The following is a 20,603-nucleotide window of genomic DNA, read 5'->3' as shown; positions in this document are numbered from 1 at the left end:
TGACCTCTTCTCCTACCCCATGGTATTGCATTGGTCCCATTTAAGTCCTTGAACCTACTTTAACCCAGTTCACTCGCTTTTACCTGGTTTGCCTAGTTTTCTCATTTCGATTCAATTCTTCCCATTTTCTATCTAAACCTTCCCATTCTTCCCAAATTCACCTAGTTTGACCTAATTTAACTCAACTTTACCAAATTAAGGTCCTTGGATGTCAGTTTGACTAATTTACTCTTTTAGGTTTAATTAATTGTTTAATTAATTAAAGTCCTTTCTACTAATTTTTCCCTAATCATTTAATCATTCATCATTAATCATCTCCTTTTAATATTCATTAAATAATTTATATTATTTAATTAATTTTGAATCCACTTTAATTAAATTATGGTTTTAATCATTTAATTAAATGCTCAATTTCTATCTTGCATAATTGAATAATTTATTTAAATTATTTGGTTAGCTAATTATGTCTCATAATTAAATAAATATCTTTATTTATTTAATTATTTATCCTAATTTCTCATCTCCTAATTTTTGAAATGGAAACAAATATTGTATTTGTTTTAAGCAATTTTTCCCAAATCCTTTTGGATTTTCAAAAATGAATCTTTTTGGGAATATCTCTTAAATTTTAATTTTAAATTTGAAAAAGAGATATGCATATTTGAAAATATTTTTTTTTCCATTTCCTTTGCTTTATCTTCATCATCTTCATCCTTCCCCAAATGGAAGCTTTGTCATGCACTCAATCAAGTTTGTCTATCTAACCAAAAATCTTTTCAATCCTCTTTGTCCATCGAGTTTCAAGTTTCTATAAATTGGGACCTCTTTCATCAATCAAATCATCTAGAATTTTAGTATCTTCATTCTGTCGAAATAGCTTAGCAATAATCTCATTTATGTCTTGCAGAATCACATTCCTAGTAAATCTCAAATATGACATCCTTGCTTTCATTTCATATTTGCACCTGCACAATGAGAGTGATATATCTAAATTAGAGATGAAAGGAAGAACAACGAAGCTTTACTGAAGAAATGTGAAATGATGGTTTGCATTTAGATTCATGTTTTTGTTTTAGTAATTTTTTGGGTTAGAGTAGGAATTATTAGCATGTTTGATTAAGTTCGTGATAAGCTTAGTTTCATATCTTTCATGCTTTGGTTTGATTTCACCAATTCCCGAATTTTCTTGCTCTTACATCTGGTGAACCCTACGTGAACCGCGCGTATAATTTAACATCTTTGTGAGTTGATTGTGTGCAAGTGTCTAATCTTTCATCAAAAATAAGGTTTTTCATCTTCAACACACACACACACACACACACACACACATATATGTATGTATGTATGTATGTATGTATGTATAATACATACATACATATATATGTATGTATAATACATACATACATATATATGTATGTATATATGTATGTATATACATACATACATACATATAGATATATACAGATATGTATATATATATGTGTGTGTGTGTGTGTATATATACATGTATGCATATATATATGTATGTATGTATATATATATGTATGTATATATACATGTATATATGTGTGTGTATGTATATATACATATATACATATATGTATATATATGTATGTATATACATATACATATATATACATACGTATATATATTTATACATATATATATGTATATACGTATGTATGTATATACATATACATATATATACATACATACATATATATGTATACATACATATACATACATACATATACATATATATACATACGTATATACATATACATACATATACATATATATGTATATACATATATATATATATATATGTATATGTATGTATATGTATATACGTATGTATAGATATGTATATGTATGTATGTATATGTATGTATATATATGTATGTATATGTATGTATGTATGTATGTATGTATGTATACACACATATACATATACATATACACGTACATATATATATATACATATGTATATATATGTATATATGTATAATATATACATATACATGTACAAATATATATATATATACATATACATGTATATGTGTACGTTAGGAAATAGGAAATCATCACAGCATATATAAAAAGACATATTAATCATTATTAGCTCAATTACAAACACATATTGCAATGATCTAATCCTAAGCACACTCAATAGAGACATAAAAAACAAAGCATTCAAAAGCAAATATCATGCAAACCAGATGACGATTTGGATGCTTCTTCCATGCGGCTCCATTGTTCTTCTTTCCTCTTCAAATGGATTTGTGGATCTCACCTACAAGTGCACACATACAATTGAAAGCAAGATTGACATTGATGAAAAGCTCAAGAGTACTAGAAGCGTAAATTCGATAGTCTGATTAGGGATTATTAATTAGCCTTGATTGATGAAGATCATCCAATTTATAGAAGAATTGGAGAGATGCACAAATTAGCATGATAGTGATTCGAATAGAAATTCAAATCAATAATAGAAAAATTATGACATGTCTATGACAAATTGCTATGCAAGGATTATGACAATTCTATGACAAATTTCTATGTCATTTCCATAAATCTAGGAGAGAAATAGGAGGAATTTGAAATTAGGAATTAAGAAAATTAGAAAATTGAAATTGATGAAAATTAGGAATTTGAAATTAGGTAAATTAATTAATAATCTGTCATTTATTAATTAATTCACAAAGAGGAATAATTAGCCAATTAAATGAACATTTAATTGTAATGAGAAGACTTAGGATAAATAAGTAATTTATTAATCCTAAAGGAAGAAAATGATAAGCAAGGTTAAATGATGAAATCACGAAACCCTAAAGAGATGAATTAGCAATGCAAGAATGACAATTAGGTCTTGACAAAGGATAGTTGATATCGATTCGATCATGATTTTGAATTGATAAATGACCAGTGTTGATAAATTATTTGATTGAGATTGGTTGACAAAAATCAATGACAAATTGACCAAATTGACATGATTGGAAAGGACAAGGATCGATGACGAATCGATCGCAATATGACAAGATTGACAAGGACAAAGATCGACCAAAATCATGACTGAAGGTTGTTGTCGACAAGACCAAATTCGAAGGCGAGATGATAGAAGAATGACTTGATACTTGCAAATGATAAAAACCAAGTGCGTGACATAGGAGAAATGTTAATGCGACGCAAAAACCTAAAATGAGGCAATGCGCAAATGTTAAAGTATGACTCTGCAAGCGTTGACCATTTTTAGGTGTCTACAATATGTATATGTATATGTACATGTATATGTATATGTACATGTATATGTATATATGTACATGTATATATACATGTACATATATACATATACATGTATATACATGTAGATGTATATGTATATATGTACATGTATATCTACATGTACATATATACATATATACATATACATATACATGTATATACATGTATATGTATATGTATATGTATATGAATTTGTATATGTGTGTATACATACATATATGTATTTATATATATATATATATATATACATATATGCATATATATATACATACATATACATATATGCATATATATATATATATATATATATATATATATATATACTACACACACACACATTCATATATGTATATATACATATATATGTATGTATACATGCATATATATATATATGTATATGTATATGCGTGTACACACACATATACATATATATATATATATATATATATATATATATATATGTGTGTGTGTGTGTGTGTGTGTGTACACGCATATACATATACATATATATATATATATGCATGTATACATACATATATATGTATATATACATATATGGACACACATATGCATATCTACATACATGTGTGTGTGTGTATACATATTGTTGGTATTTGATTGAAGATTACATTGATGAACTATTGCGTTGTCATTCATGTCAAATTTAACCGGTAATGATGTTGTTTCGCAATCGGTAGTTGAGCAAGTGAAGGAAATCGGTATTAATTAAGAAGCAGTGAGATCAACCAGCAACCCTACCTATTGATGTGCCAAACCCTAACCGATGGAGCTTGGTGAATCAGTTATATTGATTTATGATCAAATGGTGATCAGTAATGATTATGCCACGTATGCATGTTGTATGTGATGAGTTTCAAGTGGTTTTTGGCATGTAGAGATAACGGTTTTATCTTGGGAATGAGCAAAGTACATTGCATGAAGAGGAAACTGCATGATGAGGAGTTACATGAATCGATGAGCGATGATCAAGGAGCGGTCAAGGTTGTCTTTAATAATGTGCTGATGATTGCTATGTAATCTAATGGTCATACTTGACCGATTTGTTTGTAATCTCTAGGAGATCTTAGGTTTGTGATGTGTTACCAACCTATTGTTTTTCTTATAAGGTCGATGAGTTGTTTTGTTGTAGTGTTGGCAATTTTGGTTAAGTGTCAGTGAGATTGATTGGCGAACTAGAAGAAGTATTTGCAGTATGTGTGAAGACAAATAGGAGCATGAAAAGGATCTGATCAAGCAGAGTAGTGCTATTTACTAGATCAACAAACCCCTGTTGTTCTCTAACAATTACAACAATTAAATCCCTTAACTGGGTAAGCTTTAACAGGTTTAGTGCTATCTAAATCCTCTAACGAGGTGATCCATTAGCTTGGATTTCAAATCCTCTATCGAGGTTACTCCTAACAGAGTATTGCTTCTAACAGGGAATTATAGTCAATCACTTAACCGGTTGGTCCCTAACATGATATGTTCCTAACAGGACATTTTGTAAAGCTTTAACAGGCTTGGCTCCTAACAGGGCAAACATCAGAAGAGTTCAGAATACTTATGGGTATTCATCCCCACCATGGTTTTTCCCATTTGGGTTTCCACATCAAAATCATTGTGTCAAGTGGTGAATGGTTTTTGTTGTTATGTTTGCTATGGTTAATTTGTTTAACTGTTAAATCCACTTAGTTATGATAAGATGACTAACAGTTATCTAAAATGTGCTTTACTATTGCCAGTAAAGTATTTTGATGTTTTGGTTAAATGGTTTGGGATTTTCAGATTTGTTATATTGTTATTTTGATATGTCAGTCAAACCGGTAAACTGTCAGTGCTATTGTAGTTTGTAGTTCAGTGTTTGAACCAGTTAGTTCAGTGATTGACTTGAGATATTGTTTTTGATTTTGGTGAAATTTAAGTCAATTTTCTATCTACTGATTCACCCCCCCTCTTAGTAGTTGTCTGGATCCTTATTGACTCATCATATCATCAATTGGTATCAAATCTTTTCAGGTCCTCTAGTGTCTAATCCTAATAGCTTGAGGTGAAGATCTAGAAGAACATGATGAAGAAACAAGGTCTGAAGTTTAATAGGGAAAACTATAGAATATGGAGTGAGAGGATGAAAATATATATCAAGAGAGTAGGAAGTCAATACTGGGAACATGTTGTTACACAATATACTGCACCTAGTGGGATTCTATCTGATGATTAAAAGAAAGAGCAACAAGAGAGTAATCAAGCATTGGAGGTCATTATTAGTTCTTTGTCTGATTCAAAGTATGTTGATTTCCATGGTCTAGACACTGCTTATGATGTGTGGAAGAAACTTGAGGAGATCTATAGCGGTGATGAGTATGTGAAGATTGCCAAAGAAGAGAGTCTTAGAGGTAAATTTGATGACATGTGGATGGCTGAAGGTGAGAATATTCAATAATATGGTCAGAGGATCAAGGAGATAGTTGGTGAGATCAAGAGTGTTGGTGGTAAAGTGAAGGATGCCATAGTGGTTAGTAAGGTATTGAGAACCCTTCTATCGGTCTACGGTATCCGAGTTGCAGCCATTCAGGAGCTAAAGTATATTGATAAAACAAAGATAACTCTTGACTCCATCATTGGTAAACTTACTGCATTTGAGTTATATGGTTATGATGGTAGTGCTCAGAAATACGAATCTGTATTTAGAGCTTCAATTTCTAACCCACCTGTGAGGAAAAGTAGAGGTGTTAGTCATAGTTATGAGTCTAGATCCAGTAGAGAAGTTGATGATGAAGACAGTCTGATCAAACTTGAAGCATTGTTGGCCAAGTGGTTACCCAGAGGTACCGGTAAGTATAGAGGTAAATTACCTTTGAAGTGTTTTGCTTGTAACAAGATTGGACATATTGCAGCTAATTGTCCTAATGGTGACAATGAGTATAAACGTGAGAAGTACAAGAAGTACAAAGGAAAAGGCAAAAGAGATTGCCTCATTGCAGTTGATGGTGGTATCACTAATGAGGAATCCGAGGGAGATGCTAATCAAGACATTGTCTTTGTTGCCATTAAAGAGGAGACATCTGATCAGAAAGCATTACTTTCTCGCATGGATAGTTCTGATGATTGGATCATAGATAGTGGTTGTTCACACCACATGACCGATGACCAGAGTAAATTTCTTACTTTGAAGGAATTTGATGGAGGAGTTTTGAGATTTAGAAATGACTCATCCTGCATGGTAAAAGGAAAGGGAACCATTTGTCTTAATAGAAAGAGCAATGCAAATGATGTCTATTGGGTTGAAGGATTAAAGAACAATCTATTGAGTGTAGCTCATCTAAATGATAGAGGTTATCCATTGAAATTTAAGAATGGAATGTGCAAAATCTATGGGAGCAAAGGTGAACTGATTGCAACTGGCAAGGAGACAAAAGGTAACCTTTTTCACCTAAATCCTAAAGTCAACAATTGTTTAATTGCTAAAGTAGATGATAGTTGGCTTTGGCATCAGAGATTTTATCATATAAATTTTGATAACATTGTCAAAGTCAGTAAGTCCAAGTCAGTAAGAGGTTTGTCTTAGTTCGACAAATTGGTGAATGCTTTGTGTAAGGAAGGTCAGTTAGGGAAGATGACATCCTCAACTTTTAAGAGCAAATCTTTCTCAGCAAAATATTTATTAGATTTGGTTCATACAGACCTATGTGGACCAATAAGGACTAAAAGTATTCAAGGTGATAGATATTTTATGATCTTCACTAATGATTGTTCAAGAATGATGTGGGTCACATTCTTGAAAGACAAAACAAAATCCTTTACTAAGTTTAAGGCATTCAGGGCCTTAGCTGAAAAGGAAAGTGGTAAGAAGATAAAGTGTCTGAGAACTGATCAAGGAGGTGAATTTACTTCTAAGGAATTCACTAGATATTCTGAAGACAATGGAATTAAGAGGCAGCTTTCTGTACCTAGGACACCACTGCAGAATGGTATTGCAGAGAGGAACAATTGGTTAGTTGTTGAAGCTGCTAGAATGATGCTAATACAAGGAGGTGTAGCAAAAAATTTCTAGAGAGAAGCTGTCAGCACAGCTATATACACTATGAACTGGATATTGGTAAAGAGGTAAGGATAAAACTCCTTATGAATACTAGTATGGTAGATCACCTAATATCAGTTATTTTAAGATTTTTGGCAATAAATGTTTTATCAAGAGAGGTGACTATGTTGGTAAGTTTGATGCTAAGAGTGATGGAGGCATTTTATCTTGGTTACTCCACCAAGAGTAAAGCCTACAAATGTTACAACAGCCAGACAAAGAGAATCATTGAAAGTGTTGATGTCTGAGTGGATGAGTGTCCTGAAGTTTCAAGAGAAACCAGTGAGGAGAAGAAGGAAGATGAACCTTACATTATGATTTTGGAACCAGAACCGATGAAGCTAGAAGTTGGTGAAGTGAATGTTGTAGTACTAGTTCAAACAGAACAGGATGATAATGATAGTGAGGAAGAAGAACCTGAAGATAATGATCATGGCATTCCAAGGTATGTGAGACTCAATCATAATCCTGACCAGATTATTGGAGATAAAGATGCTGGAGTGTTGACCAGAAGAAGAATTGGTCAGAATTCTTGCATGATCTCCACTATTGAGCCTAGAACTGCTAAGGAAGCCTTTGGAGATGATCAATGGATCAAAACTATGGAAGAGGAGCTTGACCAGATTGAGAAGAACAATACATGGACCCTAGTACCCAGAATGGTGAACAAAAATGTGATAGGTACTAAATGGTTATTCAAGAATAAACTAAATGAAGATGGAGTAGTAGTCAGAAATAAAGCAAGATTGGTATGTAAAGGTTATGCACAGGAAGAAGGAGAAGACTATGGCAAGTCATTTGCACCAGTTGCTAGATTGGAAGATGTTAGGAATCTACTTGCATTTGCAACATATAGGGGATTCGAAGTATATCAGATGGATTTGAAGTTAGCATTTCTAAATGGAATACTAGAAGATGAAGTATATATTGAACAACCAGATGGTTATGCTTTAACTGATGCAAAGGATATGGTGTGTAAACTACACAAGGCTCTATATGGTTTGAAGCAAGCACCAAGAGCATGGTATGAAGACTACATCCACACTTGATGAAGATAGGTTTCTAGAGAACCATTGAAGATAACAATATATATCTCAAGACTGAAGGAGATAAGATACTGGTTAGTGAAGTGTTTGTGGATGATATCAATTTTGGAGGCAATGATGGCATGAGTGATGACTTTGCAAATGAAATGAAAAGTGAATTTAAAATGTCTCTGGTGGGAGAGATAAAATTCTTCATAGGTTAGCAAATTGAGCAGATGAAGAGTGGTATTTTTATCACATAGTCAAAATATGTGAAAGAGGTATTGAAGATATTTGGAATGAGTGACTGTAAACCAATTGGGACACCAATGGTTATAGGTTGTAAATTGTCTAAGGAGGATGATTCTGCATCCGTTGATGAAAAGGAGTACATATCAATGATAGGGAAACTGTATTATGTTGTTCACAATAGACTGAATATTGCTCATACAGTTGGATTAGTTGCTAGATTTTAGAAAAACCCTAAGGAGACACGCATGATTGCAACTAAAAGGATATTCAGATATTTGAAAGGTACTATTGATTATGGATTATGGTATCCATATGTAGGTAAGTTTGATTTGAAAGTTTATACAAATGTAGACTGGACAGTAAATTTTGATGACAGGAAGAGCACAATTAGTGGTGCATTCTTTCTTGGAGGAAGACTTGTATCTAGGAGCAGCAAGAAGCAGAGTTGTATATCACAGTTCACTGCTGAAGCTAAATATGTTGCAGCGTATATGAAACGTACCTAGGAAATTTGGATGAAACACATTCTGGAAGGATTCAAGTTGAAGATCACAGAACCAGTAAAGATTTTATGTGATAACACCAGTGCAATAAATATCTCAAAGAACCTAGTGTTGCATGCTAGAACCAAGAATATGGAGCTGAAATATAATTTCTTAAGGGAGAAAGTGCAGAGTAAAGATGTATTATTGGAGCATGTATCTACTAAGGAGCAGCTAGTAGATATCTTTACTAAACCTCTGCCTAAGACTACTTTTGAGTATCATAGAGGTCAGCTAGGGGTTGTGCCCCTACATGAGGTCAATTGAGAAGATGTGGAAGACATCAGTCTTGGAGCTAATTGAAGAATCTTGAAACAGATTGATGTAGAGTGGAGCTACTCCATAGGGGGAGCATCAAGTTGTAGATTGTTGATGTGGAACAATGAAGTATGACACTATATGTTTTACTTTCACTTTGGCATTATTGTCAAATGGGGAGAAGAACTGTATATGTATATGTATATGTATATGTATATGTATATGTATATGTATATGTATATGTATATGAATATATTATACATATATATACATATGTATATATATGTATATGTATATGTATATGCCTTTGTATATGTGTGTATACATACATATATGTATACATATATTGCATATATGTATATATATACTACACACACATATTCATATATACATATATATGTATATATACATATGCATATATATATACACACACACATACATATATATATGCATGTATACATACATATATATATGTGTGTGTATAACGTATACACACACATATGCATATCTACATACATGTGTATGTGTATATACATATTGTTGGTATTTGATTGAAGATTGCATTGATGAACTATTGTGTTGTCATTCATGTCAATTTTAACTGGTAATGATGTTGTTTTGCAACCAGTAGTTGAGCAAGTGAAGGAAATCAGCATTACTTAAGAAGGAGTGAGATCAACCACTAACCCTACCTATTGATGTGTCAAACCCTAACCGATGGAGCTTGGTGAATCGGTTATATTGATTTATGATCAAATGGTGATCGGTAATGATTATGCCACGTATGCATGTTGTATGTGATGAGTTTCAAGTGGTTTTTGGCACATGGAGATAATGATTTTATCTTGGGAATGAGAAAAGTACATTGCATGAAGAGGAAATCGCATGATGAGTTATAGGAATCGATGAGTGGTGATCAAGGAGCGGTCGAGGTTGTCTTGAACAATGTGTTGATGATTTCTATGTAATCTAACGGTCATACTTGAACCGATTTGTTTGTAATCTCTATGAGATCTTAGGTTTGTGATGTGTTATCGACCTATTGTTTTGCTTATAAGTTCGATGAGTTGTTTTGTTGTAGTGTTGGCAATTTTGGTTAAGTGTTAGTGAGATTGATTGCCGACCCAGAAGGAGTATCTGCAGTATGTGTAAAGGCAGATAAGAGCATGAAAAGGATCTGATCAAGCAGAGTAGTGCTATTTACTAGATCAGCAAACCCCTATTGTTCTCTAACAATTATAACAGTTAAATCCATAAACTGTGTAAGCTTTAACAGGCTTAGTACTATCTAAATCCTCTAACGAGGTGATCCATTAGCTTGTATTTCAAATCCTCTATCGAGGTTACTCCTAACAGGGTATTGCTTCTAACAAGGCATTATAGTCAATCCCTTAACTGGGTGGTCCCTAATAGGATTTGTTCCTAACATGACATTTTGTAAAGCTTTAACAGGCTTGGCTCCTAACAGGGCAAACTTGAGAAGAGTTTAGAATACTTGTGGGTATTCATCCCCACCATGGTTTTTCCGATTTTGGTTGCCACATCAAAATCATTTTGTCAAGTGATGAATGGTTTTTGTGGTTATGTTTGCTATGGTTAATTTGCTTAACTGTTAAATCCATTTAGTTATGATAAGATGACCGACAGTTATCTGAAATGTTCTTTTACTATTTTCAGTAAAGTATTTTGATGTTTTGGTTAAATGGTTTGGGAGTTTCAGAGTTGTTATACTGTTATTTTGATATGCTAGTCAAATCAGTAAATTGTCAGTGCTATTGTAGTTTGTAGTTCAGTGTTTGAACTAGTTAGTTCAGTGATTGACTTGAGAGATTGTATTCGAGTTTGGTGAAAGTTAAGTCATTTTTCTATCTACTGATTCACCCCCCCCCCCCCCACTCTCAGTAGTTGTCTAGATCCTTATTGATTCATCATATCATCACATATATATATGCATGTATACATATATACATATATACATAAATGTATATATGTACATATGTATATATATATATACATATATGTACACATATGTATCTATGTATATATACATATATGTAGTGTATGTATATATGCATATATGTATACACACATATACATATATGTATATGTATACACACATATACATATATGTATATGTATACACACACACATATGTATGTATGTATATTGTAGACACTTAAATTTGGTTAATTAATTTAATAAAATCTAATTCCTTTATCTGCATGTATTAATTAAATAATCAATATTATTTAATTAAATGTTGTATCCCTTTCCAATTAATTAATTATTGTTTTAATTAATTAATCCCCCTTTGTCCTTCTTCTACTAAATAAAATAATTTAATTATTCTATTTAGTTCATGTCATCTTTTTCCTCCCTTTATTTGAATTAAATAATTCAAATAATCTAATTTGGTCACATGTCTCCCAACCTTAACCCCCTATCTAACCCTTCCTCTAGCCTAACCCACTAACTAACCTAGGTTCTTAACCAACCTTATCCTCCCAACCAACCCTATCCAAATCATGTGCATATTCTTTATTTTGTGAAATTAGGAAAATAAACAAATTTTGAGTGGCTACCTCCCAAAATAGACATGTGTCCTTGGTGACATTTGTCCTTTTCTCTCATCACACTTTCCCTTCTCAAGGACACTTGTCATTCCTTGCATTTCCACTTGTCCTTGGGTGAGACAAGTGGCACATCCTCAAACCTCCTCTTATCTCCATCAAATCTTATTTAACTCCCTCATTTTTCTTTGCAAATCATCCACTTCTTCGCAATTGTTTCATCGTAATGCCATTTTGATTACTCATACCACATTCATTTGCATCCACCATTAGCTTAGCATCTTGCATTTTTGCATAATCATGGAGCCTCTTCAAGAACCCTTGGAAGTGTAGATCTAGCACACATCAAATCAAAGGACAATCAAAGAAAAGGAATAATCTAGAGTTTGCATCTTAATTGTTTATCATTGCTTTCATCTAGTTTTTCATTTTAGCGTCCTAATCTTAAGGTCGAATTTTATGCTTGCTTAGGTTGTTTATTGTCATTTCAATCATTTTATTTAGCACACAATGTTCTGCATATGTTTTTGGCATGCCCAATGGGACCCACTTCATGGGTCATTTCTCACGTTTTTTGTTGTTTTAGTGTGTTATTTCACATATTTTGGACACTTGCAGGCAAAAACATGGGAATGCAGGTTGATTTTTGCTTCCCTGAAAGGTTATTTTAGCCCCACATCAATTTGGAGAAACAATGGGTTTTCTCTGTGAAACGACGAGATTGAAACTTGAAACAATAAGAACACGTTCCCGTCATTGTATGGACTGTATAATCACTAGTTTTTACTCTCAGTTTTTTTTCTATCGGTTTTAACAATGAAACAATGGAATTGACAATAGAAATGGTGAGTTTGAGGGTATAAATAGTGGGTTTGCATATAAAAGTCACGGGATTGCTTGTTTGTCTATGTTTTCCTCCTTTTAATTTTTAGTTAAATTTTCATTTATCAGTAAAGTGGCAGGTTTTCTCTAAGGAACAATGGGTTTTCTCTATGTAATAGTGTAATACCCTAAAAATGGTCATCTAAACCATGGGCCCCTAATCTCGACAACATCACCAAGGTCCTAACCAAAGGCAATTAAATCAAACTTGAGCATATTATTAAGTCTTTAATCATCAAATATCACATGGCAAATCAATTACTCAATATTAATTATATATTTATTTAATTAATCGAATCATTTCCAAGAATATCATGTTGATCAATTATCCTATTTTAATTTATTAAATATCCTTCCATATTTAATTAATTAATAAATTTGCCATTTAATCATGCAAAAGGAATTAATCACAAACAAAGAGCTGAATTAAAATGTAAATAAAAGAATTGAATTGAGAGAGAAATCAAACTTGAGATATTATTTCTTTTTCTAAATTTAGAACTTGAAATCAGAAAAGCAATTAAATTGAATTATTGAATTATTCTCTAAAATTGGAACTCAAAGCTTTTCAGAAAAAGAAGCTCAGTTGCATTGAAAAGACTCTTTTCTTGAATAAATAAAAGAATTATCTATTTTTATCACAAATGCATGGAATTGATTTATTATTATTTCCAATGCAACTTGGACTTCTAATTTGAATGCATTTCAATTGAGCTATAATTGGAATCTATCTCAAGGTTAACTGACCATGATTTCTCAATTATTTTCAATTAATCCTAAATTGAGCTTTTCTCTTGGTAATTCTCTATAAATTCATTCTTCAGCTCTCATTCCAATTCACCCCAGAGATTTTTGAGAACGTTCTTGGAGATTATTATCACGCTAATTTCGCTCTGGAGTCATTGAAGATTATTGTGCCTTTTAGATTATTTGCATCCATTTTTCATCCATTATTGCTTGAATTATTCATCCATTTTGCATCCATATAGTTAATATCATATAGATTAAATCCTTCATCTTGGTGTAGTCTAGTCACTGGTATTGCTTATAACAATCTGAGAGCAATCTTATACTCACATCTTTTAGAAGGCAATTAGTCGCTTTGTTATGGTTTTTTACTTATTGATTATTGATTACTGGCCATGCATATAATGACTTAATTGAAGTGTTGTGCTTGCAGCTTACGGACCACTTTTTCACACACACATCTTTGGCGCCCACTGTGGAGCCAAAGACTACATTTTTCGGCCTCCAAGACTGACTGCTTGTTTTTTTTGTTATTTTCCAGATTTTAGATTTTTCAATTTTTCGTCTGTACATCTCGTACGACAATTCCCACAGGCTGAAACGACAAACTGTAGGTGTTGTACAAACTGGAATCATGTCTCGTACGAGCTAGGATACTCTATCGTACGAGTTTTTATACTGTCGTACGACTCTGTATTTTTTGGTGAATTTTTTTTTAAAAAGAGGCAAATTTTCATGATTTTTTTATTATTCTGATGATTGACCCTGACTATTTATTAGTCTATCTCAGAATTTTTCACAGCCTAATCAATTTTTGCAGAACGCTTGTCAAAGAATATGCTTGTCGCACAAAGACAATATGACTACTGATTCGTTGTCTTTGCAGGTTGCCTAAGGAGAATCGACTAAACATTGTGTATTCTTTAAATTCATTTTTTAGGAACCTAACTTGCTATCTGGTTAAAGAACAAATCTATCTTTTGTGTTTTTAGAAGATTCTGAGAGGTAGGAGAGTATGCTCGTCTTTTTCTAGACAATCAGAAATCCAGACCCTTGAGGCTTTTTCTTTGTTTGAGATTTGTACATCTTTAGCAGGCCTGCCCTCCCGAGGGGTTGAAAAACTCTTAAAGTCATTATGGTCGGTGTGAGGGGAATGACCTAAGTGGGAACAGCTAAACGCCAAGTACTCCAACCCACTATAAAATAAATGTGATTTGATGAAAATCAAGTCAACAACAGTGCTAGGGAATAGCTCTCCTCCGTACCTTCGGGTATATTAAACCTTGGTTTTCAAGGCTGGGAGACCTCTTAATTGAGTTTATACCTCGACACACTGAACGGATCCCTAACTAAATCCAATTCAAAATTAGAAGCTACCTGGTTCACCTCTGAAAGGGAGATAATCTTTGTGCAAGAGAGATGGTAACTCTCCCAAGATACTTGTCATTTCATGCCCCCATTAGCATTTGGAGTCGGATAATATAGCATTGAGAATCCATTGCGTGAGACTCAACGGCCATATTCTGATTAGCTATTGGGTGTGTACCTGAGTCTACAAGCAAAGGTTTTCTTTCCTCACCAAATTCCTTAGGGTTTGTATGTTGTGATTGGAGTCACTATTTATACTACGTGTTTTCTGTGTTTTCATCCCTGAAACAAAAAAACTGAAATACCAAAAATTGGAGAAGACAAGAAACAACTCAATGATTTGAAACTCTGTCCATGTCAGAAACTAGTCCATCTTAAGTCGAAACTTTGTCCCTGTTAGAAACTAGTCCATCCTAAGTCGAAACTATGTCCGTGTTAGAAACTAGTTTATCCTAGTCAAAAATCAGTCCATCTCAGAATTGGTTATACTCAGTTATCATACTCAGCAATCAAAAAAACTCAGAATTTCTAGGCTTTGTCCTGTGAATTGTCGTATGATTCTGATAATTTATCATGCTACACCTAATCCTGTCTCGTACGAGTCTTCTGATTTGTCATCCTAGATCTGATCCTATGTCGTACGAGTCATTTTAATCTATCGTCTGCTTCTGTATCATGTGTCATACAAAATAGAACTGCTCTAAGAATTTTGTCGTCCTACACATACCCATATGTCGTACGGTATGAGACAACAAATTGTACGAAACAAAACTTTTGTCGTCCTATAACTACTAAATTATAGTCCGGTTCAGAAAATCCTGTCATATGAGTCTCTGGTTTTGTCAGAACAGAATAGTCAAATTTGCCTAAATATAGCTTACAGCGAACATAATACTGGTTATCAATTTTCTTGAGCATAAATAGATCAAGACAATGTACCTCTACCATTTGCATTGCACGATTTGGTCGATTATCTTTCAGCTAGTTCAATCAACTACCTATCTTTTAGTCACTTAGATAACATCTTATATAGGATAGATCATTCCTAAAACTAGACTGAATCTTAAACTACGCTTAGAATCAACTTAGATAAACATCTTATACAGGATAGATCATTCCTGAAACTAGACTAAATCTCAATTGTTTCTCCCAAACAATACATTAACTGAACAACTAGCTCTGAAATTGATCTTGACCTCTGCATCACAAACAGCTTTAGGTCGCACTAATCCATAAAAATGCCTACACAAACTAGGAGTTCTCATAAGAAAGAAGCCAAAGGCAAAGGAATACCCCTTTCATACACCGACAATCCATTTTATGAAAAGGATCCACTCACTAACATACCATCGTCATCAGGTGAACCAATTTTTGATGAGCCTAAATCTCCCACTATATATGAGACAGAACACAATGACGGATTCAAGGACGATAATAACATTCCCAAAAATGATAATGATTCCTCATCATCAAGTGAGGCTAACGAAGACACTGAACCTCCAGAAAAAGAAATCCTTGACTGTCAAAAGGACAAAGACTTTAGAAAAATGATGAAAGCTATCATGACCCAAGAGAAGGAAGACTATTTCTTAGAACTAGCAAAACAAGGTGCTAACCTTCCTACTGGATATGATGTTTAGACACTCGTTACTAAAAATAAAGAATCACCTATACTCATGGTACACAAACAATTACAAGCCTTACGAATGGAGGTCACAGAACTGAAGAATGAGGACAAGTCCCCAAAACAATATTCTCTAGAAACAATATGTCCCTTCCCATTTGACAAGAATCTATACATGCCTCCATTTCCCTCATGAGTGGAGATCCCAAAATTTGATAAGTATGATGGTACCTCAGATCACCAAGATCATGTCGGAGAGTTTTGTGTTGTCTGTATGGAGTTCATGCACGATCAAACGTACCTCATGCGCCTTTTCTCGAGGAGTTTAGGGGGTCAAGAAATGGAATGGTTTTCAAGTCTACCCAAAGGAATAAAAATGTTTGAAGAACTAATCTAACTATTTTGACAATAGTACTCATACAAAATTCGACATCCTGTGACTATGATCGAGCTTTTCAATACTAAACAAAAAATAGGAGAGCCTCTTCTTACTTTTCTCCAACATTGGAGAAAGATGTTTTCTAGGCATTCTCGACCTATCCGAGACTCTAAGAAAATGGATATATTTGTCAATAACTTGGTCCCCAAGATGAAATATAGTATACAAATGCAAGTACACCCATCATTTACCAAAATGGTAGATAATTCCATTCAAATGGAAGATGTGCTCATAAACAAGGGGGATATCACACCTTGGAAAGAAACAAAACCAGGATCTAGCTCTAAAGAGAAGAACAAGTATTGGAAGTTTGGCAAAGACAATAACAAGAATTTTGTTAATGATGGAGTAGTAGACACTGTCAAAACCAACTCAAAATCCACAATATTCAACTTGGATAGTGGTACACAAGCACTTAAAGCCGCTAAGGCTGCAGCAAAAAATCCACCAAAGAAAACAAAGGAATGGTTCAAAGAAAAGCCTTGGCTTCCAAACCTAAGCATGATTTTACTCCTCTCGAAGAATCATATGAATCTGCTTTCAAAACTCTGTTGGCAAACAACTTGATAACACTACCAGATAACTCCAGACCATATGATCCAGAAGTTAAACCAAGATGGTGGAGAGAAAATGAATATTGTGACTTCCATTGGAATAAAGGTCATAACATAAACAACTGCATGAAGCTAAAACATGAGATACAAGATCTCATAGACGCTGGTAAAGTTGTTGTTGGGAATCATTTGACTAATGCAGAGCATAAAGCATTTAAAGACCCTTTGCCTATTTATGAACGAGGTGATTCTTCAAAGACCAAAGGAGGTGCCAAGGTAAATTATACTTATGCCAGTCAAGACAATGTTATAAACATGATTGAGCCTTCCCACTCAGAATATTGCAATGTGATTATAGTCCAAGATAAACCAAATGAATCACGCTATGAAAGAGCTCTCACACATTCTCAAAAGAAAGTCACTCTCCAAGGAGCTAGTTCTTCCAACCTGACTAAAGCAACATCGAACTCACCAGCCCAATCAAATAAACAAAAAGAATCAACCTTGGACAAATTTAAAAGGTTAACCTCATCATCATCCTCTGGATACAACGTAGTTGAACAGTTGAAAAGAACAAATTCTCAAATCTCAATTTTTGAATTGCTAAAACTCTCATCTGCTCACAAAGAGATCCTAGACAAAGCATTGCTCACCATTAACATTCCAAAAGATTTAGACATTGATTGGTTTCAGTCTATGGTGGGTCATTTGACTTCACCTCACTATCTGACCTTCTCTAAAGAAGATGATAACTCACTAAATCATCCACATAACCAACCATTGCATATTGAATCCATGACCCACAAACATAGAGTCAAACATGTTTGGATAGATGGAGGCGCGGGGTTGAATATTTGTACTTACAATCTACTTACACAACTAGGATTCTCTGAAAATATCATTGATCCCAGCAAGAAAATAACAATAAAAGCCTATGATGAAGAAGAAAGGACTTCCAAAGGTCTGGTGTCATTACCAATCAAAGTGGGACCTATAGAAAGAGATGTCCTTTTCCAGGTACTTGATATTCCTTTGTCATATAATATATTACTAGGCAGGCCGTGGATTCACGAAATGAAGGCAATTCCATCAACATACCATCAATGTTTAAAGTTTCCTTATAACGGAGCTGAAGTCAGTATTTTTGCTGATACAAATGTCATCTATAATGCATTGACAAAAGGTGCAGATACTTTTGTGCCTCATAATAGGGCAACCTCTCCAAATGCAGATCTAGAAGCACTAATGAAAGACTTAGAAAAGAGATTGAAGATTACAAATACCAGCATGGATGGCTACAAGATAGAACCGGTACTTTCATTAGTTTCTCTCCCTCCATCACCAAAACAGTTGGGCAAGCCATCTGAGGCTATGAGAACACAAACTTCAGCTATGAATACCATATATGATGGTCTCTTTGTACAGTCTTCTACCTCCTTGGTGGATTAAATAGAAGAAGATGATGTTCTTAACTGGCTCTTTAAGGAAGATAGTCAAAATGAGGAGGTACGACATTGTGAGATTTCCTCAAACCATTATTGTCCTGGCTACAAAATGATTCAACGCATGGGGTACTCAGGTACTGGTCCTTTGGGCAAACAAAAGGAAGGTATTACTGAACCAATTCAACTACAAACCAAATCCACAAATGATAAGGCTGGGCTGGGATACAATCCGAAAAAGATATCAAACCAAAAACATGTTTCTAAGTCTAAGTGGCAGAAAAGAATATTGCCTTTAACATTACAGGAAGTAGACACTCAACAAACAAAAGCAAAGTGTAGAAAAGAGAAAGAGGAATCAGTAGTCAAGAAAGAAGAAATAGTCAGTGCTCAAGCTTTGATGGTATCGGCTACAATAATACAAGAAGTTAAGGTCCCTGAGGATATAAGAGATGAAGTAGTAAGAATCAAAGAATTATTTGCACCATTAAAAGTTCCAGTCACATATACTGGCAGGTAGCAAGTAGATGATTCAGAGACTGACTCAAACAAGTATGAATGGGGTGACCACCTCTCAGACACATCCACTATAGAAACTCCAGAAGAGTCTAGCAGTGTCATAGATAATACTCAAGAGTTGATACGCATAAAACTAGAGAAAGAAATACAGGAAATTAGACAAAAGAGACAAGCAAATTATGAACAAGGACTAAAAGAAGGAAGAATACCCGATAGCTTTTCATCTATGTACCCTTATCCTAAAATAGAACAAATCAAGTATAACACTACACAAGAAGAGTTGGAAGCTACAGAACAAGAACCAGTTATCAGTCTAGAAGAAGCTGAATGGAGTAGATGACAGCAAATCACAGAAACATCAAGATCATGTCAACAGGTGTGTCAGATACAAGTGACAAATGAACCACAATATGAAGGAACTTGCAGTATTAAAGATGTTGGTGTTGATACCATACATATACTTATTAAATCAATTGAAGAAGACTCGGAAACTTCACATGATGACTATGATGATAGTCCTATTCAGGATAATATCTACTCAGCCTCAAATTCTGAATCAGTTGATACAAACAATGAAAATATGTCTATTGATCTTATCACTGTTAAACCACGATATGACATCCATTCTAGCGTAGTGAACGATGTTACAAGTATGTCTATCAGATTAGATCAACTAAATATTAACATGAACTTTAATAATCATGATTTGACTCTTCCTAGTTTCGAGACACTTACGCAAGTTATTCTTTTGGAACTCAACTTTTCGGTCCACCGCTATGATAAAAATACCATGAACGCTCTTGAACCTATCCTAGATTTATCCTTAGTACATCCTGAATTGATTGACTGTACTTTACAAAACCAGCCCATGAATATACCCACTTTTGCCAATGACTATACGTTAGCCTATTATCTCAATGTAGTCAAACCTATAGACACTTCCACCAGTGAACAAAGTGAAAACATGACTGAAGCGGATATCAAGTATCTTAGTCGTAAAAACAAGAAAAATAAAAAT

The sequence above is a fragment of the Cryptomeria japonica genome, chromosome 4, assembly GCF_030272615.1.
Source record: "Cryptomeria japonica chromosome 4, Sugi_1.0, whole genome shotgun sequence".
In the NCBI taxonomy this organism is placed as follows: Eukaryota; Viridiplantae; Streptophyta; class Pinopsida; order Cupressales; family Cupressaceae; genus Cryptomeria; species Cryptomeria japonica.
The sequence above is the reverse complement of the archived record's forward strand: the minus strand, read 5'-3'. Positions refer to the sequence as shown.